General features: G+C 44.4%; 1 protein-coding gene across 1 annotated transcript in view; it reads right to left on the reverse strand.

The window, feature by feature from the left end:
- The window catches only part of VWA3B (von Willebrand factor A domain containing 3B), a 134,856-nt gene that overhangs the window by 13,205 nt on the left and 109,132 nt on the right, over nt 1-12,519 (reverse strand). The window lies entirely within an intron of this gene.

Genomic DNA, 12,519 nt, shown 5'->3' on the forward strand with positions numbered 1-12,519 from the left:
ACAAATCAACAGAAATTATTCAATCAGAAGAACACAGAGGAAAGAGGGGTTTTAAAAATGAGCAAGATCCTTCCTATTCCAGATGCCCCTTCAAAGCCCAGCCCAGCCCAGTTCTCTCTTGCTGGGCAAACTCACCAGGCAGATTCAGAAAAAGCAGAGGTGTATCCTTACGACGAATATTATCCAGCCATTTATATATGACTAGAGGCCTAGTGCATGGATTTGTGCACCGGTGGGGTCCCTCGGCCTGGCCTGCACCCTCTCTTAATCTGGGACCACACGGGGGATGTTGGACTGCCAGTTTCGGCCTGATCCCCGCAGGCCAGGCTGAGGGACCCCACCGGTGCATGAATCCGTGCACCAGGCTTCTAGTATGCATATAAGATCTTTGGTTAATCTCTTCCCACCCTCCCTCTGTAATTCATCAGCCTGTTCCATGTTTCCATGCCTGTGAGTTGAGCGTCTGCCCCGTGGTGGTCAGTGCATGGCATGGCTACCAGTTGAATGGTTAAATGGTTGAACAGTCAAATGGTCGCTTAGGCTTTTATATATAGAGATGTGTACTGGTTAATGGTTACCCAAGGTGGGGGTGCAAACAGATGGACTGCAAATGGGCATGAGGGGTCTCTCTGGGGTGATGGGAATGTGCTAAAACTGGATTGTGGTGGTGGTTGACAGCTCAGTCAATTTTACTAAAAATCACTGAATTGAAACAGGTGAGTTTTATGTTGTCAAAATAGTATTTCTATAAATCTGTGTTGTTGTTGTTTTTAAAGGAAGTAAAAATAGACAGTCATTTATTTATGGTTTGCTCCTAGAAAATGCTCACATTATTTTACACACAGTGGGCTATGGAGCGAATGAATACGGAAGCTTCAATAAACTAACAAAATAGAAACAGACTCATAGAGAACAGACTGACAGCTGTCAGAGGGGAGGGGGAGGGGGATGGGTGAAAAAGGTGAAGGGATTAAGCAAAGAGAAACAACACCTCATAGACACAGACACCAGTACGACAATTACTGAGGGAAAAGGGGTGGGGGAGGGGGGAGTAGAAGCTGGTAAAGGGGGGATAAATGATGATGGAAGGGGACTTGGTTTGTGGTGGTGAACACACAATACAATAGACAGATGATGTATAATAGAATTCTTCATCTTAAGCCTATATAATTTTATTAACCAATGCCACCCCAACAAGTTCAATAAAAATTTTTAAAAATTTTAGGAGAGAACCAAGATGGCGGCATGGGTAAACACCGGAGTTTGCTGCCTCGAACAACCACTTCAAAAATACAACTAAAAGACGGAACGGACATCACCCAGAACCACAGGAAAGCTGGCTGAGAGGAAATTCTTCAACTAGAAGGAAAGAGAACAGCATACTGAGGCTCAGAGGAGGCGCAGTGTGGAAAATACAAAGGTGCGGAGGTACGCGCGGAGCGGGCTGGTGGCTGAGGGCGCGGTTGTCGTTTTCAATCGGGAGGGAGGCTCAGGCTCTGAGCTCCAGTTCTGGGCGAGTCTCTAGGGACCCAGACTCAAACGGGAGAAGCGGGACTGTCTGGCATCGGTCGGAACGCGAGGGCAGCTTTCTCTCCGTGGTTTGCAGCGGTTGCTGGGACTCTGAGAGGCAGAGCCTCTGGGGATGGGACTGAGAGTAGCCATAACTGCTCCCTCCGCCCGCCCTGTTTGATCCCATGTGACATGCCCCGCCCAAGCCCTGCACAGAGCCATTTGCCTGATAGCCTCAGGCAAAGGCTAGATTAGCACCTCCCCAGAGGACAGAAGTTTTCCCACTGCAGACACAGCTGATTCTCACAGCCAGTTGGCCTGTAGGTCAAATCCCCCCAGTATCAACTATAACAATCAAGGCTTAACAACAACAAGACTGCGCACAAAGACCACTAGGGGGTGCACCAAGAGAGCATAAAAAATGCGGAGACAAAGAAACAGGACAAAATTGTCCATGGAGGATATAGAGTTCAGAACCACACTTTTAAGGTCTCTCAAGAACTGTCTAGAAGCCGCCAATAAACTTAATGAGATCTGCAAGAAATCTAATGAGACCCTCGATGCTATGATAAAGAACCAACTAGAAACTAAGCATACACCGACTGAAATAAAGAATATTATACAGACTCCCAACAGCAGACCAGAGGAGCGCAAGAATCAAGTCAAAGATTTGAAATGCGAAGAAGCAAAAAACACCCAACCGGAAAAGCAAAATGAAAAAAGAATCCGAAAATACGAAGCTAGTGTAAGGAGCCTCTGGGACAGCTTCAAGTGTACCAACATCAGAATTATAGGGGTACCAGAAGATGAGAGAGAGCAAGATATTGAAAACCTATTTGAAGAAATACTGACAGAAAACTTCCCCTACCTGGTGAAAGAAATAGACTTACAAGTCCAGGAAGCGAAGAGAACCCCAAACAAAAGGAATCCAAAGAGGACCACACCAAGACACATCATAATTAAAATGCCAAGAGCAAAAGACAAAGAGAGAATCTTAAAAGCAGCAAGAGAAAGAAACTCAGTTACCTACAAGGGAATACCCATACGACTGTCAGCTGATTTCTCAACAGAAACTTTGCAGGCCAGAAGGGAGTGGCAAGAAATATTCAAAGTGATGAATACCAAGAACCTACAACCAAGATTACTTTATCCAGAAAAGCTATCATTCAGAACTGAAGGTCAGATAAAGAGCTTCACAGATAAGGAAAAGCTAAAGGAGTTCATCACCACCAAACCAGTATTATATGAAATGCTGAAAGGTATCCTTTAAGAGGAGGAAGAAGAAGAAAAAGGTAAAGATACAAATTATGAACAACAAACATGCATCTATCAACAAGTGAATCTAAGAATCAAGTGAACAAATAATCTGGTGATCATAATAGAATCAGGGACATAGAAAGGGAATGGACTGACTATTCTTGGGGGGGAAAGGTGTGTGGGAGATGCGGGAAGAGACTGGACAAAAATCATGCACCTATGGATGAGGACAGTGGGTGGGGAGTGAGGGCGGAGGGTGGAGTGGGAACTGGAAGGAGGGGAGTTATGGGGGGAAAAAAAGAGTAACAAATGTAATAATCTGAACAATAAAGATTTAATTATAAAAAAAAAGAAAAAATTTTTTAAAAATTTTAAAAAAAGAAATAGGAAGAAAAAGATAAACCAAATAGGCCTTTTCCTTCAAATCACTACATTGCAGAAACTGGAGATTTTCCCTACTAGATTTTAAAAAAAAATTTTTTTTCCCTGTCTCACCATTAATTTATTAATTCTTGGGTTTCTTAAAGAAATTAGTCCTCCTCAATCTGACTGCCCAGCAACATCATTCTCCAGCTTTTCTTTGCAGACAGTCAAGTGTCCCTCTTCTCCATGAGAGGAAGCCAACAGCAGGTGTTTTCACATGCATTTTGAGATTACTTTTTTGCAATGCTCTGGTTATACCATAAATAAAGTGTTAAATGCATATTTTATGAGTTCATCTACAGGACTCCACTTAAGCAAATCTCTACTTTATGAGGCGATTGACTATAAAATTTAAATAACTTCAGGTGGTCTCAACACCATTTGCTCTTGGCCATTATTCATTCCAGTACAGTTAGGATATGAGCGGGCCCACTTCCAGGGCGCCTGCTGCGACTGGTGCAGCATCAATCATTCGGGCCTGTTTGGACGCGCTGCACAGGTTCGTTAGAACAAGTGGGAGCCTGGCCGATCTGCTGGGAGATGAACACGTGGAGCCGGGTCCTCAGAAGTGAAGAAGTGGGAACCAAGGGGTGGTCTCTTGAAGGAACTGTGGGATGTGATCAAATGTCGGCCTATGCAGACACGGACGGAATGCCAGGTGAGCACTACCCTTTTGTTTATGATGCTCCCATTTAGCCGGATTTTGCTTGGGTACCTCCATCCTATTTTTACTAATGTAGTCAGTATGTCAGAGGACAGTCGACATCACTGGTATATGGTGAATGTCAGCTGCTTGTTCCTGGCCTGTCACACCTTCCACGGGAGATGCAGAATGACCGGCAGTCGGAAATGGCCTCAAAGGGAGGAGCCTGGGCCAGGCGGCAGGAGGGGCCGGACCAAGTGCTGCCTGCTGGCTGTGGGACTTGGGGCAACTTTTTACCCTTCCTGAGAGTCAGTTTCTGCAAATGCGAAACGAGGGGTAACCTAAGTGCTCTCTAACGCCCGTAGCTCCACGCCTTTGTCCAGGAGATTCCAGCCTTACTAGGGCTTCCTGTACTGCAGGGACTACTGTCAGCTCTTGTGTAAACTGTCTGCAGTTTTTACAATTTGAGGGAAATGTACCAGCCAGGACTATGACCGTGAGTAGCACAATTTTCTGTCATCATACCCACAGAGATGCCCATACCACAGTCACGTAGGATCCACATAAAGTTTCCCACAGACCCACGTAAAGCTTCTAATTAGATAGAATTTAGAATTTTGAGAATCTGGAACAAGATGAATTAAATCATTGTTACTTAAAAACCTTTACCTAAAGGTAAACTTCCATGAAGGTTACCTTTACATAAAGCTAACTTCTACAGCCACCTGCTTCATGCCACCAGGATTCACAGCCAAGACCAATCGACCCGGGAGGTACCTGCCGGTGGCCACGGAGCCACCAGACAGCCTCTCTGCCTCCAGGCAGATAACAAGTGTTCTTCCAGACAGATGACCACATCGACCCAGGAAGGTCTTTTCCCATTTAGATTTCATCAATATAACAGGGAAGCCATTAAAAGGACCTATGCCTAGATACATTCAAGATTCTAAATGAGGGTAATCACATAACTAACTTACCTAACCCCTTTTTTTCTCCAGATTCCAAATATTGATTTGGTTCTCTCAATATCCTTGCTGGCTGCTTCCGGAGGGGCGAGGCCCTGGGAGGCAGGTCAGAGGGTGTGGGGACCGGCTGGGCACTGTCTCTGCACGCCTCCCGCCCTGTCTCTCCAGCTCAGGACAGTGCTGCTGGGACCCCAGCAGCACTACTTCCCGCCACCCCTTCAACTCCCTGCTCTCGCCATTGCTGGGGGCCTCAGACCCCGGGGCTGCCTTAGCTCTACCTCCACCTCTGCAGGAAGTGCCTTCACTAATGTTTCTTCACGTGGACCAACTGAAGGGGAGTCTGTTTCCTGCCTGGACCCCACTGATAAGGCCTCCACGTGGCTCTCCAGATGCGGAGGTCGGTGGCCAGCCCACACCTGTTCAGGGTAGAGCCGTGACTATGGAAGAGAGACCCCGGGGGCAGGAGAGAGCTGAGGGCCAGCAGCGCATTTCCAGCGGGGGTGCCTCGGGCGTCAGCAGGAAGAGATAACCTGGCTGGGACTTTTGTCACCTCGGGGATCTCTAGAGCTGATCCCACCTTTCCACTCCTGAATATCAGATACTAGACGGCAATTCTGTAGATAATATGGAGGGTTTGTGGGCGTTTTCCTTCCTTCCTTTCGATTCCCTTCAGTGGCTGGTGTCCCTGAGCAGGATTTTCTCAGTCATGAGGTGAGCACTTCTCTTTGGCTCCCTCTCTGTCCCATCAGGGCGCCTCACGCTCCTCTGAGTCCCACCCTGGCCCCGTGTCCTCGCATCACTCCTCAGGAGCCCGCTGGGTCCCGTTTCCGGATGCTAGCTCATCACCGAGGTGCTGGCCTGGGTGTGCAGCTGCCATTCTTCCTGTGATGGCGGCAACATCACTGGTGCACAATCCAGACTCGCATGTCCCACCCTCACACCGGGAGCTCTGTGCCACCGGAGAACAGTGCCAGTCACTGGTGAGTTCGTCTCCCCACCAGACCAAGCATCAGCCCCACAGGCTAAACTTCTACTCGTGGCAGGAGAAAGGTGTGATGCCTCCCTTCTCCCTGTACGGGGGGAACACTGGTCACTGTAAAAGGATGGACTACAGCGCAAGAATGACAACTGGCCCGATTATTACTGGAAACAAAGATAACAAACTCTACTTATTCTGACTTCATTTTATACAATTCCAAGAACTAATTGTCTCCCGTGTGGTGTAAAAGTCACAGCCCAACGTGATGTTTTCAAATCCAAGGTCTCTCTTCTTTCCTTCGTTCTCTCAGTCTCACCTCACCCAGTCTCAGCCCTATCCTCCCTCCTGTGCATTTTCCTACCACTCTTTCTGAGGAAGCCACAGACTCCAGCTTCCTTGCCAGTCACAGCCCTGAGAAGTACGTGCACCCAGCTGTGTGAGGACACCTCCAAGGCCTCTCTTGGGCTGCTTACAGCTCAACAAGACTTTCTGCCTCCGAATTCTCCGAGGAGGTCAGGTTTCCAGGTGCAGAGAGCCCCCTGGGTCCTCCTGGGCCCGGAAGCTGTGAGGTTTGCCCTGGAGCACACCGTGCTTACTGAGGAAATGCTGTAGGAAGTGTGGCTGGGGCTCCTTAGACTGGAGGGTGAACTGTGATTCAGATGCCTTCTCCTGTTCCCACCTCTGAAAGCTTAGGAGTGGCCAATGAGGTGAAGTCTGCAACCATGGCAACAAGAAGTGCTAGTGAGGGAGTTTTCAATACACTCCTGGGGGTCTTAATAAGTAAGAGAAGGTTTCATCCTCTCCAACTTACAATCATTAATCAAAATTCTTGTCCTTTCCTAAAAGGATTTAAAGTGAGGCTCTATTTATATACGAATCAGTAAACAGGACTTGCGTCTGTGATGAATTTCACTCAAGGACCCCACAAGGCCTTACAATCGTGAGCTCTAGTCCCAACCAACGTTTTCCCTGGCCAAGACCTTTTTCACTCTGGTCAAGACCTATTAGTGGGTCGTGAAATTGATCTGTGGTGTCTGACAAAAATGGAATGAAAAGTATCTCAGAATACATCGCACATGGCAAGGAGAAGTATCGTTTTAAGAAAATAATATACAAAACCTTCCATTGCAGAGGGCCCTGCAAAGAATGAAAAGAGCTCTGAAGATAAGCTGCCAAATATGACCCCTCATTCGTTACCTATAGACAACAGTCCTGGGACACAGGGAGACCCCCTTGGACAGAGAGTGGGGGCTTTGGGCACCCTGTGTGAGGACAGGACATTAAAGGGAGAGCCTTAGCCCCTGACCAAGAAGGGGGCAAGAGTAGACCCATTGATACCATGACACAAACTAAATGTCTCCTCTCACTCTGGTTCACGCTCAAGTTCCCACCATCGCTCTCTCTTCTCCTGCCCTACAAAGATCTTGAAGCACTGATCTTCACTTCCTGTATTTACTTCCTTGACTTCTACTCACACCTCTACCCACTGTAAGCTAGCTTCTGCCCCCACACTTCCATGAAATTATTCTGGCTAAGGCCATTAGTGACCTCCCTCTTGCCAAATGAAATGGCTTGCAGACATCCTTCTGTGTGACTTTTCACGACTCCTCAGGGATGGCCTCACTCATGGAGAGAGCAGTCTGGACACTGAGGTGGAGGGCGAGTCGTGTGGAGGGTGCGCCCTGTGCTGCACCTGTCCGAGCGCATCAGGTGTGTGGTCACAGCCGTTTGCAGGTGGGTGCTATGATTTTTCTATCTTAAGATGAAGAAACGAGGCTTGGAGGGCCTGGCTAAGTCACGCAGCTAGAATGCGGCAGAGCTGAGACCTGTGTTCAGGTCTGTCCCACTCATCAGAGCTCCCTACCCTGGGCCGCCTGCTCCTCTAACTTCCCTGCTTCTGTCACTCCACTGTCTGCTCTTCCTCTCAACACCTCAGATGGTCTGCAGATAAACCTCCTTAACTTAGATTTCTCTGCTAAGCTCCAAACATGTGCTGTCTTTGGCCTCTCACTTGGGCACCCCATGGACATTTGAGAATCAAGGGGACCTAAAGTGACTTACCTTTCCCTGAAAATATGTTTTACCCATTTTTTTCATTTATTAATTCTAATATTTATGTGTTCCTACAAGGTACTCATGGCACTGGGAGTAACCAGCACACAATGGACAAATGCCCACCCTTATTCTATTAGGAGAGACAGATCATAAAGAAATATATGATGTCAGGCAGTAAAATGAGCTGAAGAAAACAATGTGGGAAGGAGTTAGAGAATGACAGGGGTTTAGATGGCTGTCCAAGGAACACTGTGGCCCTGAGAAGCAGGGGCCGTATGGAAATGGTTGACAGTATCTCTGTCTCCCCAGTTGTCCAAGACAGGAACCTGTGGGCACCCTCGCCTTTACCCCTGGCTTGCCACACACATGCACTTCCCACAAGTCATGTTCCTGTTGCCTATTCCCTCCCCACTCTCAGGCTTGGCTCAAGGACTAATGCCTCTCAGGAGAATGCTGCACCTGGTTTTGGTATTTCCCCTCTACATTGGTTCTCATCTTGCTGCCAAAAGAATCTCTCCAAGACACAGATTTTCTAACATCTTCCACTTGCTGAAAACCCGTCCCTGGGAATTCATTTCCTATAGGCACCAGCCTTGGTCCTAGGAGAGAATTCCAGGTTCCTCGTATTCTAGTGCCATCTTCCCTTTTCGTCTTGTCGCCCGCCCCCGGGGAGCCCACCCCTAGGGAGCCCGCCATGTTACTCCCACCTCCCTGCCTTTTCACAGACTGTTTCTTTCCCTCAGAACATTTCTCACCCCACAACCCTTATATTACTACACATTCTTCCAGACCAAACTTAATTACCCCCTCCATGAAACTTTCCCCAGCTCCCAGTCAGAACTGTTCACTTTTTCCCATCTGCTAGTTGCTCTATGGGTATGCCTCTGTTGCCACATCTATAATAATCTCATATAAGGATCTGGGTTTCATCCATTCAGTAAATATTTGCTGAGTGCTCGCCATGTGCCAGACACCCTTCTCAGTGCTATGGATGCAGCTATAAAGAAGGCCAGACAAGGTCTCGGTGCTCACGGAGCTTATGTTCTATTCCAACATGTCTCCTCCACTAGGCTGGGCCCAAGTCTTCAGCGCAGTTAACAAGCCCCCACTGCACACCCAGGGTAGAGAAGCACCTTGCGAGGCCCCAAGGAGAGAGAGAGAACAGCCGGCCCAACTGTGTCAAGCACGGAATCTAGTCTAGGTTAGGGAGTGAACAAATATTTTTAGATGAAGAATTTATGGAAATTATATTTATCCCCACGCTGTGGCTAAGGGAAATAAACTGAACAATTAACTTATATCCCATAAAGAATGAGCTTCTGATTCCCATGATTCTAGATAAATTCATCAGAACAGTCTTTATTCTGAACCACAAGTGTCTTCCTTTCACTCCGTCAGCAGCACTTCCCATTTTTAAATGTAATGTGACGTAGAGCACGGAGAGTGCTGCCGAATCCTGCGTTAGGCAGCGGTGTCTCCACAGTTCACCACAGGAAGGCCCATCATTTAGGACCTGCAATGGTCCGTCTCCCAGCTAGAGTGAGGGAGGATTCGGTCTGTGGGTTTAGGTACTTCTAATACCTAGAGTAGTGCTTGGCACCTCATAGGGACTAAAAAATATCTCAGTGAATAAAAGAAAGAACAGAGAGGAAGCTGCATGATGAAAAAGAGTTCCTTTTCAGGGAGAAGGAGCTAATTCACCTTCAGTCTTCTTGATTCTTGGGTACCTGCAGGACGTCTAGGGGAGGCGCCCCACAGACAGCCACACACTTGGAGGCCTCAGATGGTGCCTCCCAAGAAAACACTGAACAATATTTGAGGAAGTGCATTTTTAAAAATAAAAACAAAAAATTACATATGTAAATATATATGTAAAATATATATAAAACAAAATAAATAAAAATGATAAATGCATGATAAAAAGTTTGCATTCTGAACAAAAGAAATAGCTTTCTACACTGAAGGGGGAAATGTCATTTTCAGGAGGGGGAAATAAAATTAAATAAAAACAAACACATACAGGAATCTAGAACAGCAACTACAGAATATCAGGCAAAACCAACATCACTCAGCAAAGATTGAAACAAAATATGATGGATCTCAAAGGTCAGTGCTTTGGGTGTAATTTTAAGACTGTCCTATGGTGAAAATTCAATAGAACTCAGTAAGGTTTCAGATGAACTATGCCAGGTCTATCATAGCCATCTGCAGTCAGAAAAGGGGTGTTATACTTGCAACAGTATTTAGAGCCCCAAAATGTTCATGCCCTCTGAGCTAAGGATCCCACTCCTAAAAATTTATCCTAATAAATTAAACTATGTGCACCATAGAAATCATTAAAACAGGATGTGAAAGGGAAGAAAACTGGAAAATAAGCTAACTGTCCAACATTCAGTGAAGAGTTAAATAAATCAGTGTATATATATATATATACACACACCATGAAATGTTATATAACCACAAAAATACCAATCTCATGACTCAGTCAAAACAAAGAGAAAGTATATGAGATAATGCTAAATTAAAAAGCAGAAGATAAAATGATTATGGACACTCTGACTTCATCTATGTAAAAAATATATTCAAGGAGGAAAAAAACTAGAAGCAAAAGATTCAAAGGGGTAATAAATAATAAAGCATTCCTATAATAAATTATTCTTTCTTTTTACAAGCTTTGTTTTATTAATAATAATTGTTAGTACTTAAAGTAGGCTTTCAATACTGTTCTTTAAATGCTCATTTTACTCTCACAATAATCCTCTGAGGCAGATACTACTAATACTCCTATTTTATAAGTAAAAAAACTAAACTTTAGAGACAAGAGAAGGCTAAAGGAGTTCAGTACCACTAAACTAGCACTGCAAGAAATGTTAGAGGGATTGCATTAAGAAGAAGAAATAGAGAAAGAGAGGAACATAGGCATAAAGAAAAAAAATGGCAATAAATAAGGACCTATCAATAATAACCTTAAATATAAATGATCAAATGCTCCAATCAAAAGACATAGGGTAGCTGAATGAATATAAAAACATGCCCCAATTATATGCTGTCTACAAGAGACCCACATCAGAACAAAAGATTCACACAGTATAAAAATGAAGAGATGAAAAGAAAATATTTCGTGCAAATGGAAATGAAAAATAAAATAATAAAACTGGGGTAGCAATGCTCATATCTGACAAAACAGACTTGAAAATAAAGCTATAAAAGAGACAAAGAAGGTCACTACATAATACTAAAGGTATTGCTCCAACAAGAGGATGTAACCCTGGTAAACATATATGCACCCAATATAGGAGCATCCAAATATATACAGAAAATCTTGGTGGACTTTAAGGGAGAGATCGACAGCAATACAATCATAGTAGGAGACTTTAACACCCCACTGTTATCAATGATAGATCTTCCAGACAAAAAAAATCAACAAGGCAACAGTAACCTTAAATGACACACTGGAGCAGATGGATTTAATTGATATCTTCAGAGCATTTCACCCAAAGCCGCAGAATATACATTCTTCTCAAGTGCACATGGGTCATTCACAAAGATAGACCACGTGTTAGGACACAAAATAAGTCTTAACAAGTTCAAGAAGATTGAAATCATATCAGGCATCTTCTCAGACCACAATGGCATGAAATTAGAAAGCAGCTACAATAAACACACTCAAAAACAATCAAGTACATGGAGGCTAAATAACATGCCATGAAATAATGAATGGGTTACCAAATAGGTCAAAGAAGAAATCAAAAAACATCCTGGTCCTATTTGGTTTGGCTCAGTGGATAGAGCATTGGTCTGCATAACAGAGAGTCCCGGGGTTGATTCTGGCCAAGGGCATGTACCTTGGTTGCAGGATCCTCCCCAGCCTGGGCCCTGGTCAGGGCACGTGCAAGAGGATACCAATTGATGTGGTTCTCTCACATTGATATTTCTCTCTGTCTTTCCCTCTCTCTTCCACTCTCTCTAAAAGTCAAAAGAAAAATATCCTCCAGTGAGAATTAAAGCAACAAACAAACAAACAAACAAACAAACAAACAAACAAACAAAAAACATTCTGGAAACAAATGCAAATGAGCATATAGCAATCCAAAAATCTATGGGACACAGTGAAAGCATTCCTGAGAGGGAAGTTCATAGCACTACAGGCCTACCTCAAAAACAAAAAACAAAACAAAAAGCAAACAAAAAATACTGGTAATAAGTTATCTAACACTACTATAACTTAAAGAATTAGAAAGAGGACAACAAGAAAGCCCAGGGTAAGTAAAAGGAAGGAAATAATAAAGTTCAGAGCAGAAATAAATGACATAGAGACAAAAAAAATTACAAAAGATCAATAAAACCAAGAGCTGGTTCTTTGAAAGGATAAACAAAATTGATGAACCTCTAGCCAAGCTCATCAAGAAACACAGAGAGGACCCAAAGAAACAAAATCAGAAATGAAAGAGGTGAAGTAACAACTGACACCACAGAAATACAAAGGATTATAAAAAAAAAAATACTATGAACGACTTTATTCCAACAAATGGGACAACCTGGCCAAAATGGACATATTCCTAGAAAAATCCAACCTTCCAAAACTCAATCAGGAAGAATCAGTAAACCTGAATAGGCCAATAACTACTGATGAAATTGAAGCAGGAAAAAACAAACAAAAAAAACCTCTCAGCAAACTAAAGCCCTGG

Source organism: Myotis myotis, unplaced genomic scaffold (genome assembly GCF_014108235.1).
Source record: "Myotis myotis isolate mMyoMyo1 unplaced genomic scaffold, mMyoMyo1.p scaffold_m19_p_30, whole genome shotgun sequence".
Lineage (NCBI taxonomy): Eukaryota > Metazoa > Chordata > Mammalia > Chiroptera > Vespertilionidae > Myotis > Myotis myotis.